This window comes from Crinia signifera, chromosome 2 (genome assembly GCF_055691185.1).
Source record: "Crinia signifera chromosome 2, ASM5569118v1, whole genome shotgun sequence".
In the NCBI taxonomy this organism is placed as follows: Eukaryota; Metazoa; Chordata; class Amphibia; order Anura; family Myobatrachidae; genus Crinia; species Crinia signifera.
This window is the reverse complement of record NC_139218.1, coordinates 349,273,883-349,283,832: the sequence shown is the minus strand read 5'-3', so window position 1 is coordinate 349,283,832 and position 9,950 is coordinate 349,273,883.

The following is a 9,950-nucleotide window of genomic DNA, read 5'->3' as shown; positions in this document are numbered from 1 at the left end:
TACAACCCAAAAAACTTTTAAACTTTTAAAAATCTCTTGTCTAGTGTTTTGACGTCAACCTTTTACATGTCAACCTTTTGCTTGTGTCAGCCTTTTGACCCTGTCGAACTAATGCACATTGGCCTTTTTCATGTGCCGACCTACTGCTAACCTAATGATCCATACCTAAGAGATAATTACATTGCCTTCACCTGTCTGGTTTGGATGTTATGGCTGATGGGTATAAATTTAATTGAGAAAAAAAGACTACGATATTGTACCGTTATCTTTTATATATAGCAGGATAAACAAATGTATCAAAACTCTTAAGGCCCCCATACATAGAGCCGACTTGTCCTAAGGACAAGTCGGACCCTATTCTCCTCCGAGCCGCCCGGCAGCTCCCCGGGAGGCTCACATACGATGAGGACTTTAATGTGCCTTTATCACATGTAAAAAAAATATCAGGGAGCTGCAGGGCGGTGAGGAGCAGTGGGGGCGGGCGGCTGGGGAGGAAGAAGCAGTGGGGCAGCAGCGCGTTACCAGATTGGGGCGGGCGGCGGTGACCATCAGTGTCACTCTCCACTGTCCAGCGCTAGCGGGCGGGCAGCCGCGGCTATTACATCTTTAAAATAACATGTCAAATGACTCTCCGGCTTTTGATTGGCTGAGATAGAGCAGTCTCAGCCAATCAGCGGCCGCGAAGGGAGGCCACTGATTGGCTGAGAGTGCTCTATCTCAGCCAATCATTAGCCGGGCAGTCATTTGACACGTTATTTTAAAGATGTAATAGCCGCGGCTGCCCGCCCGCTAGCGCTGGACAGTGGATAGTGACACTGTCACTGATGGTCACCGCCGCCCGCCCCAATCTGGTAACGCGCTGCTGCCCCACTGCTTCTTCCTCCCCAGCCGCCCGCCCCCACTGCTCCTCACCGCCCCGACTGACCTACATCGCATGTTCCGCCGGTCCGACCCCTGGGGCCGGGTCCGACACGCACAGGACCGCGCATCGGACCGGACCCCATGTCATGAAGAACCGATTTGGGCCGATTTATCGGGCCGATTGATCGCAATCGGCCGAAATCGGTCCAAATTGGGTTGATGTATGCCCAGCTTTAGGGTTTTAATCCGGGGGTTCCGACTGTCGGAACGTCCCAACAGTCCGAATCCTAGGCCGTTTTCACTCCGCTCGACAGGTATAATTCAGTGTTATTTATTAACAGTTTCTTATATAGCGCACACATATTCCGCAGCACTTTACAGAGAATATTTGTCCATTCGGTACTTGTGTAATATGTGGGCGCCCGATTTTGTCATTGTATTGCATCGTATCGCATAGATTTTTCATTGTAAAGACCAGATTTTTAATTGTTGATTTCATACCCCTACTATCCAACTACGCATGGAGTTGATTTTATATAGTGTGGTGAGCGCATCGAGCCACCGAGCCCGAAGCGTGGCGAGCGGACAAAGAATACATGTAAAGTAATCTGCGTCCTCTCGCCACGCTTCGGGCTCGCTGTGCTCGCCACAATATATAAAATCAACTCCATGCGTAGTTGGATAGTGGGGGTATGCAGTGGCAAACGCAGGATTTTCAGAAGGGGGTTTCCAGAGGGGTGGAGCAAAGCACGGAGATGGACACTTAGGTGACCCAGTATATGCCGGGTCAGTTAAAGTATTATAGATAGACCAAATGTATAATAATAATAATTATATATATATATATATATATAATTACACACACATATACATACAGGGGCGTCAACAGCAGTGTGGACCCCTGGTCATAGCAATGTATTGGGGCACCTACTGATCCTCCAGCGGTAGGGGTGGGGGAAGCTTTGCTGTCCCGCGGGTGGTAGGGGGTATTATATCAACCGCTCAGCATGTAAGGCCTGGATCAGTAATTTCCACTAATTACCCCTTTACTGCACAGATGGTGGGAGAAGGGGGCATTAGGCGGAATGAAGGGGCCCTGATACATAACTTCCAGGGTGGTAGAGGATGTTTAATATGCAAAGGAGGGGGTTTATAGTGGAGTGGGCTTATTATTCATAATTTTATGGTGGGAGGACAGCTTTCTTGACTGCAGATATCTCCAGTTCCCGGAAATAGATTTCTTCGATTTTAATGAAATTAAAAACTAGAGAATCCGACCTACCAAATAATACTGGGGACTAGGGGATGAGAGTTCAGTAGGCAGAGCAATCTGCCAATGAGTATATAAAACTACATACCAGGTGTGTGGAACTGGAGCAGTAATCAGCTACTGGAAGGCTGATATCTCTGGTTCTGAGATTAGTAGAGACAAGCTACTAGTGCCCATCAAAGGGGGAGAGTCCCAGCTTTTGGAATATACCCTCAGGAAAACTCTAAGTCAGACAGAACTTGAAATATCTGACTGGGAAGAGCAATTAACAGGCTTGGATGGGGACCACTGCTTTGAAGTCAGATATCTCCGGTTTCCAAGGGCCGATTTTAAAAATTCTTGTACCCATGGAAAGAGGGGACCCTCAGCTTTCAGAATAGTGCCCTTAGACTCCTGGGGGGGTTTCTGGGTACTCAGAAACCCCCCCTGCGTGCGCTACTGGTATGAAATCACCCATGGCTGACTATACAATTAAAAATTGGGTCTTTATAATGAAAAATTGCATTGCATCGCATCGCATGCCTTAAGTAGTGGCATGCAATGAAAAAATCGGGCGCCCAGATAATACACAAGTACTGTCCATTCACATCAGTCCCTGCCCCAATGGAGCTTACAATCTATATTCCTTACCACATGTACACGCACGCACAGACATTCTAGGGTTAATTTTGATGGAAGCCAATTAACCTACCAGTATATTTTTGGATTGTGGGAGGAAACCCACGCAAGTACGTGGAGAATATACAACTCTGCACAGTTCGGGCCATGGTGGGAATCGAACCCATAACCTCAACGCTGTGAGGCAGTAATGCTAACCATTACACCATCCATGCTGTTACGGCTGTCGAGTGTCGGAAAGTAGGGCGTGTCGGCAAAAATTGCGTATTGTCGTTAAATGGCCATGAATTCCTCAATTCGCATCCGTTTCCGACAACATAGATCCGACTTGTTTTAAAAGTGGATCTGTTTTGTAAGAATCTGCTTTCATTGCTGTCGGAAATGGCAGCATTGAATAAGCGGTAGCGTCTATTTCCCCCGGCGGATTGAATACCCCCCTTAATGTGTAAGACTGTAAATGATTTTCAAAATGTAACCCAGCAGCTAAATGAAGTACTTACGCATAGTAGGGCATTTTCTTGATTTAGCGTGAGAACCCATAGACCTGCAAGTGAAAGATTTGCTGCCAGAGATTTGCACAGGTTTAGATACTGTATCTAAATTGAATTACAAATTGTGGGGCCCAATCCATTACAATGGTTTGTTTTTCACTGACTGTCAGCACAAAATACTATTTCCACTGACATTTGTTTTTCAAATAATTAATTCTAGAGAAATATTCAATTTGAAAGGAAATAATAGCCTACAAATTGTGATCATTCATGTAATAGTTATGTAGGTTAGGCTAGTGGTTCCCAAACTTTTTCGAATCATGGCACCCTGGAGTATCAGATTTTTTTTTCACAGCAGCCCAAGACCAATAGTTTATCATTGAGAAAGTTAGAAAAACATATTAAGTTAAGTAAATTGTGTTTATATCTTATCCTAAGGGTCAATTATGTGGTAATGGACAGGATTCACTTATGTTTGTCCACAATTTGTCTATTATATTGGCCATAAATAGCTTGATTTGGTCATGGACCACCAAACCAGGGCACCCCTACAAACTTCATAAGGCACCCCAGGGTGCCACGCAACACAGTTTGGGCACAAACTGAATTATGCAACAAATAGGATTTGTGAGTGTCCATTTATTATGTTGTACAGGTACATGTCTGGTACATGTAGTACATGTGTTGTACTACATGCTGGTAGAGATCAGCATGTTCCTACACGGGCAAATCCTTCTGCTCCAGAGTAACTTATACTAAAATTATCAATACATAAAATTTACATATTGGCCTTTTTTTGCGTTTACCAGGACAATCCCAGAATAACCATGTCCTGCATTTACCAAGATGGGAACATTCCTAGAATAACCATGTCCTGCATTTACCAGGACAATCCCAGAATAACCATGTCCTGCATTTACCAGGACAATCCCAGAACAACCATGTCCTGCATTTACCAGGAGAGGAACATTCCCAGAACAACCATTTCTCCTTCGGGAGACGTCAGGGGCCACAGGCTTTACAATGGGTAGTGGAGTGGGAGAGCACCAGCACCCTAGAGGTTAAACTTCAACTGCCTCCCAGTCAGCCAGGCTCCTCCAGGCCAAGGGACTCAGTTTGGTACTTGTTTCCTAGCACGGCCACACCGATTTACATCGGGGTGGTCGTGTCGGAAAAATCGGGTCGATCGCATCGCATGCGATTTGGTCGCATGCGATGCGATCGACGCGACCGACCCGATTTTCGACCCGATTTTTTGATTGAATGAAATGTAAATCGGGTCCCTGGGACCCGATTTTACATTGGATTCAATGTAAAATATTCCCTAGACCCCCAAATTTAACGACGTAAACCCCACCCCACGATAGACGCCAACCCGAAGCGTGGCGAGCGCAGCGACCCCCGCGAGGGGCGGCGGTGCGCGTCCTCCGACCTTTTCATTCCCCTACTATCCACTAGGGCGTGGAGTGAGAATAGAATAGTGTGGCGAGCGCAGCGAGCCACCGAGCCCGAAGCGTGGCGAGCGCAGCGAGCCCCGCGAGGGGACGCGGATACCTGTGAAGCCCGCGAAGGGACGCGTTTACCTGTGAAGGTATCCGTGTCCGCTCGCCACGCTTCGGGCTCGGTGGCTCGCTGCGCTCGCCACACTATTCTATTCTCACTCCACGCCCTAGTGGATAGTAGGGGAATGAAAAGGTCGGAGGACGCGCACCGCCTCCCCTCGCGGGCTCGCTGCGCTCGCCACGCTTCGGGTTGGCGTCTATCGTGGGGTGACGACGGGGACATCTATAATGTGAAATGGGTCATATTGGCCCATTTCACATTTTTCACATTTTTTAAAGGTGAGATGGACTTAATCAAGTCCATCTCATCTTGTGCCATTCTAATGGCACAAGACCGACGGGATCCTCACGATTTCAATGTTAAAAAATCGGGGGCATCGCGTCGGGACCAATGTTAATGGTCCCGACCGACGCGATGCCCCCGATTTTGTACCTTTGCCGGCAAAATGGACCTGATTTCAAAGGAAATCGGGTCCATCGTGTGGATCGTGTACCTTAACTTAAAGGTACACGATCCATAAGATTGTGGCCGTGCTAGAAAACAAGTACCCTCAGTTTTTTCGGGTGCTGGCAGGAACCAGAAGCACCTTTTAGAGGGGCTGCTATTTTGCAGCTTAACTTTACTTTTATTTTATTTTTTAAAAATGTTCTCACTGACAGTCAGTAACATAGCAGCAGCACTGGGGGTCTGAGCAGACACCTGCGCTGCTGGCTCCATCACCCGGGTCCAGAGCTGCAGTGCCATTTGCGGGTGGGGACCGCAAGTGGGCACTGGGGAGCCACTGCCGCCACCAGGCGCCGGGACAGGTAACGCGTTCCCTGCTGAGAGCGCGCGCGGTCGTGCTAGCGAGACTCATGCGGCTTTGGCAGTTCGGCGGGGGGGACAGCCGACTGCGATGACAAGCGGACAGCTGGTCCGCAACCTGCTCCCACTGGACCACCAGGGTAACAGTTTGTGGGCAGTGGCTTCGGTATGCGGGCCCGCCCTGCGCGCGCTGGATCCCTGCCATTTTACGGGCGCCGCATGTGGACACTTCCCTGGGGGTCATTTGTTAGCAGGGCTAGGTGGCTCCCCCACATCAGCCCCTCCCCCGGGGACAGTAGGCAAGGAACTGTGCTCTGCATAGAGAGTTCCTGCCACTGACATCCCTTCTGCCTGCTGCATGTGAGGAGGGACACAGAGGAGCTCACAGCCACCCAGGGTACCACTCCTTCACTGCCAGGACACTTGGACAAGTACCCCCTGTACCTCTCCTGCGGGACACAGGGTACAGTATTGTGCCCCAGCCAGCCATAGCTGCTGCAGGAGCCTAGTGCCATTATTTCTTGCATTATATGCCTTTGTATGCTTGCCTGTATTGTATATTAACACTTTGGCTGCCTGTCAGTTTATTTTGTGTTAAGCTGTAGTATATAGCCCTCCTGTATTGCCCTAATTATGTCCAAAAGAGGCAAGTCCAAGAGGGCAGAGGCCCCAGCATTGCTGTCATGTACAGCCTGTAATGCAGGCCTATCTCCCCAGGACTATGTACAGGACGGCTTATACGCGAGCTGCTACAATGCGCAGGCACTGCCCACGCCTACGGCCTCCTCACAGGAGCCTGCTTGGGCCACATCACTCACGCAGATGATGGAGCAGCTAATGGATAAAATCTCAGCTGCGCTCCCCCAGCAGCCCGTGATGCTGTCCTCATCCATGGCGGGTGTAGCCCCCCCAGAGCTGGATACCCAGTGGGAGCGCTCAGTACCTGCATATAGACACTGGGCTCTAGTCAGGAAACCCCTGTCATGCAGGCTCCTCCGTCAGCATGACACTGACACAGAGGATGAGGACGCCCAGGATGAGGATTGCTTAGAGGAAGCCGTCGACGACGGTATTGACGAAGGGGAGGCCAGTGATAAAGAGGATTCCCCATCTAGTCTTGATGTGCCGGCATTGGTCTCAGCTGTGAAAGAGGTACTTAACTTAGACGACCCCGCTGAGCCGCCTGCACCTTTGGTCCCTATATTCAAACGCCCTAAGCGTAATCTGGTTTTAGTCCCTAAATCAGAGAACTTGACTAAGGTCATCAGGGAGGCTTGGGAGGTACCTAACAGGAAGTTTAGCTTGCACCTATAAAAGGAATAACACCGAAAAACGTCACCCGCCACCGGAAGTCAGTCCGGCAGTCGCACGCGGCGCCAGGGAAAGCATCAAGAACATCAGCTGCATTTATTGATAAGAAGCGCCGATGAACACCTTAGTAATGGCGCTATATTAAGGGAAACTATAAACACATAATGTGCAGTTTTATAAAGTAGGAGATATTATCCCACCCACATCCGGGATTTGGACAAACAGGAAGTGGGAGGAGATTGAAGAATAAAAGGGAGAAATGCACACAATAATCTGAGCCTTGATGAAGAGACACACTGAGTCTCGAAACATGTCGACTCAGATTTGAGTGTGCAAGGACCGGAGGACCACAACTGATATCAGGTGTGTATGTATAAGTCCACTACCACTTGGGACCGGAATACTATTTGGGAGTGTTGATTGTGCATTATCACCATCTGCTTAAAGTCTGTGGTTCAAACAGTCTTATATTTGGAGGAATATATTTTTAATTGTGTCTGTGTTTTTGCGTGTACTAATAAAAGGTTTTGGAGAAATTGAAAAAGAAAGAAACCTTTATGAGCTTCACACAAACAGATAACATCGTGAGTATGGGTGCGTGTCACCTAGTAGAAAGACACCTTTATACGTTTGTTTAACCACTATCTATAGTGAGTTTGGTACGCGCTTAAATCGCTTAAAGAGCTGTCAGATATATCAAAGTTCTAAGTGGGAAGGATATAACACATTGCCTGTATATACTTTTTTCCACATATTCAAACAAAATCTGGCGGAGAACATAAGAAAAACCGAGGAGCGGCCATCGTCAGAAAAGAACATCATTTGACCACTAAGGGAAGTAGTTTCTTTGTATACCATTTTTTCTTCTTCCCCATCATCTTCAGATCCTTTCTATGCCCATATGAGGAGCGCCTAACATCTGAATTCCATTTTTATTGATCGTTCTTGTTATGCAGTGGGGTACTTTAGGGTAAGACCCCAAGAAATTCAGAAGGGCGAACTTCAAAACACACCAGGCACCACGTTTACCTTCACTCCAAAATTTTTCCAGGAAGTTTAGCTTGCCTAAGCAGTTTCCTCCCTTTACCCCCTCCCCAAGGAGGACAGAGTCCCCTGGGAGACTGTCCCTAAAGTGAACGCACATGTGGCAAAGTTAGTCAAATCATCTACACTGCCCATTCCTACTGCGTCCCTTAAGGACCCAGCTGATAGGAAGTTGAAGAACTTCCTAAAACTCATTCACACCACTTCCGGGGTAGCTTGTCGGCCTGCCCTAGCATCTGCTTGGGTGGCTAAGGCCTTAGTTGCGTGGACAACTACTCTTGCGGCGGATGCTGCAGAGGGGGTGTCTGCAGATGCTGGTTTGATGGTGGGGCATACCCAAGGTGGACTTGATGGTCTCTCACCAAAACCAGAAACTCCCCCTGTACGGGTCCAGGTCTCGCGACCCGGGGGCTTGCCTGGTAGACGCCCTGTCAGCCCCGTGGCCGTTCACACTGATGTATACATTTCCGCGGTTTTTCCCTCCTCTTGCGAATGATCTGCAAGCTGAAGGCGGAGGGCGGCATATTGATTCTGGTAGCTCCGCATTGGCACAGACGGATCTGGTTCTCGAATCTGCAAGCCCTGTCAGTGGCCCCTCGAATTCGCTTACCCCTGCGCCCAGACCTGCTCTCTTAGGGTCCGCGTCTACACCCAGATTTGAGGCATCTGGCTTTGATGGGGTGGCTTGTTGAGACCTCCCTAAGAGCCAGGGGCTTTAACTCGAGAGTGATCTCCACCATGCTCAAGGCGAGGAAACCTTCCTCGACGGGGGTTTATCATCGCATATGGAGGGCTTGCTTTTCCTGGTGTCGAACTCGCCGCTTCAATCCCAGGATTTACCGCCTGGCTAGGGTTCTGTCCTTCTTGCAGAATGGCCTGGAGGCTGGGTTGCGCTTATCTTCTTTACAGGTTCAAGTTTCGGCCTTGTCCATCTTGTTCCATCGACGGTTGGCGCTGTTGCCGGATGTCCCCACATTCCTGCAGGGTGTCTTGCATATCCAGCCTCCCTTTGTTCCCCTGGTTGCCCCGTGGAATCTCTCTCTAGTCCTGTCTGCTCTTCAGGGACCACCTTTTGAGCCCTTACGGTTGGTGGACCTCTGTTGGCTCACCTGGAAGATGGTTTTCTTGTTGGCCAGGAGAGTCTCTGACATGTCAGCTCTGTCCTGTAAGTCCCCTTTCTTGGTCTTCCATTCTGACTGGGCAGTTCTTCCTACCGTCCCTTCTCACCTACCTAAGGTGGTGTCCAGCTTTCATGTCAACCAGGACATTATTGTTCCGGCGTTTAGACAGTCTGATGTTTCTACTGATCGGTCCTCCTTGGATGTTGTCCGGCATTGCGCATCTATGTGCGCCGCACTATGCCATTCCACAAGTCAGACTCTCTCTTTGTACTCTATGGCTTTCAGAAGAGAGGGTGGCGGGTGAAGGTAGTGCTGCTGCAGCGAGAAACAGCAGCGGGCCCAAGCGGCCACTCAGGAAAATTCAGGGCCGCTCAGAGGGGATGTCGGGCATGCTTAGGTGTTTGGGCGCTCATGTGTTCAGGTGCCCGAATGCCTGAGATTTACCAAGTGGTGCCAGAACGGGAGTGATTGGCGGAGGAGAGGAGCGATGGCGGCGGCACTGAGTGCCCCGCTCGGTGGGGAGTGGACAGGGGAGCCACGGCGACGTGGGTTGATGGGGGGGGCATAGTTTGCTACTAGAAGGTGGTGCACCAGTGGGGGCCTAACTGGCACGCACCTACATATCGTGGTATGACCAGGCATACAGCCGAAGCAGTTAAAGGAGTTTGCTTTCCAACCTGAATTGGGCCCAAAGATTTAACAATGTAGTTGGACCCGATTCTGATTTTATATGTAACATCATTTGTTTAATGTACTTTTTTGTTTGTTTTATAGGGTTACTAAATAGAGTAACACTTATGAAGGAAGGAGACTCCTAAAATTCATCATACATGTATGCCCGATTTATCAGGGCATTGTATTTCAGAT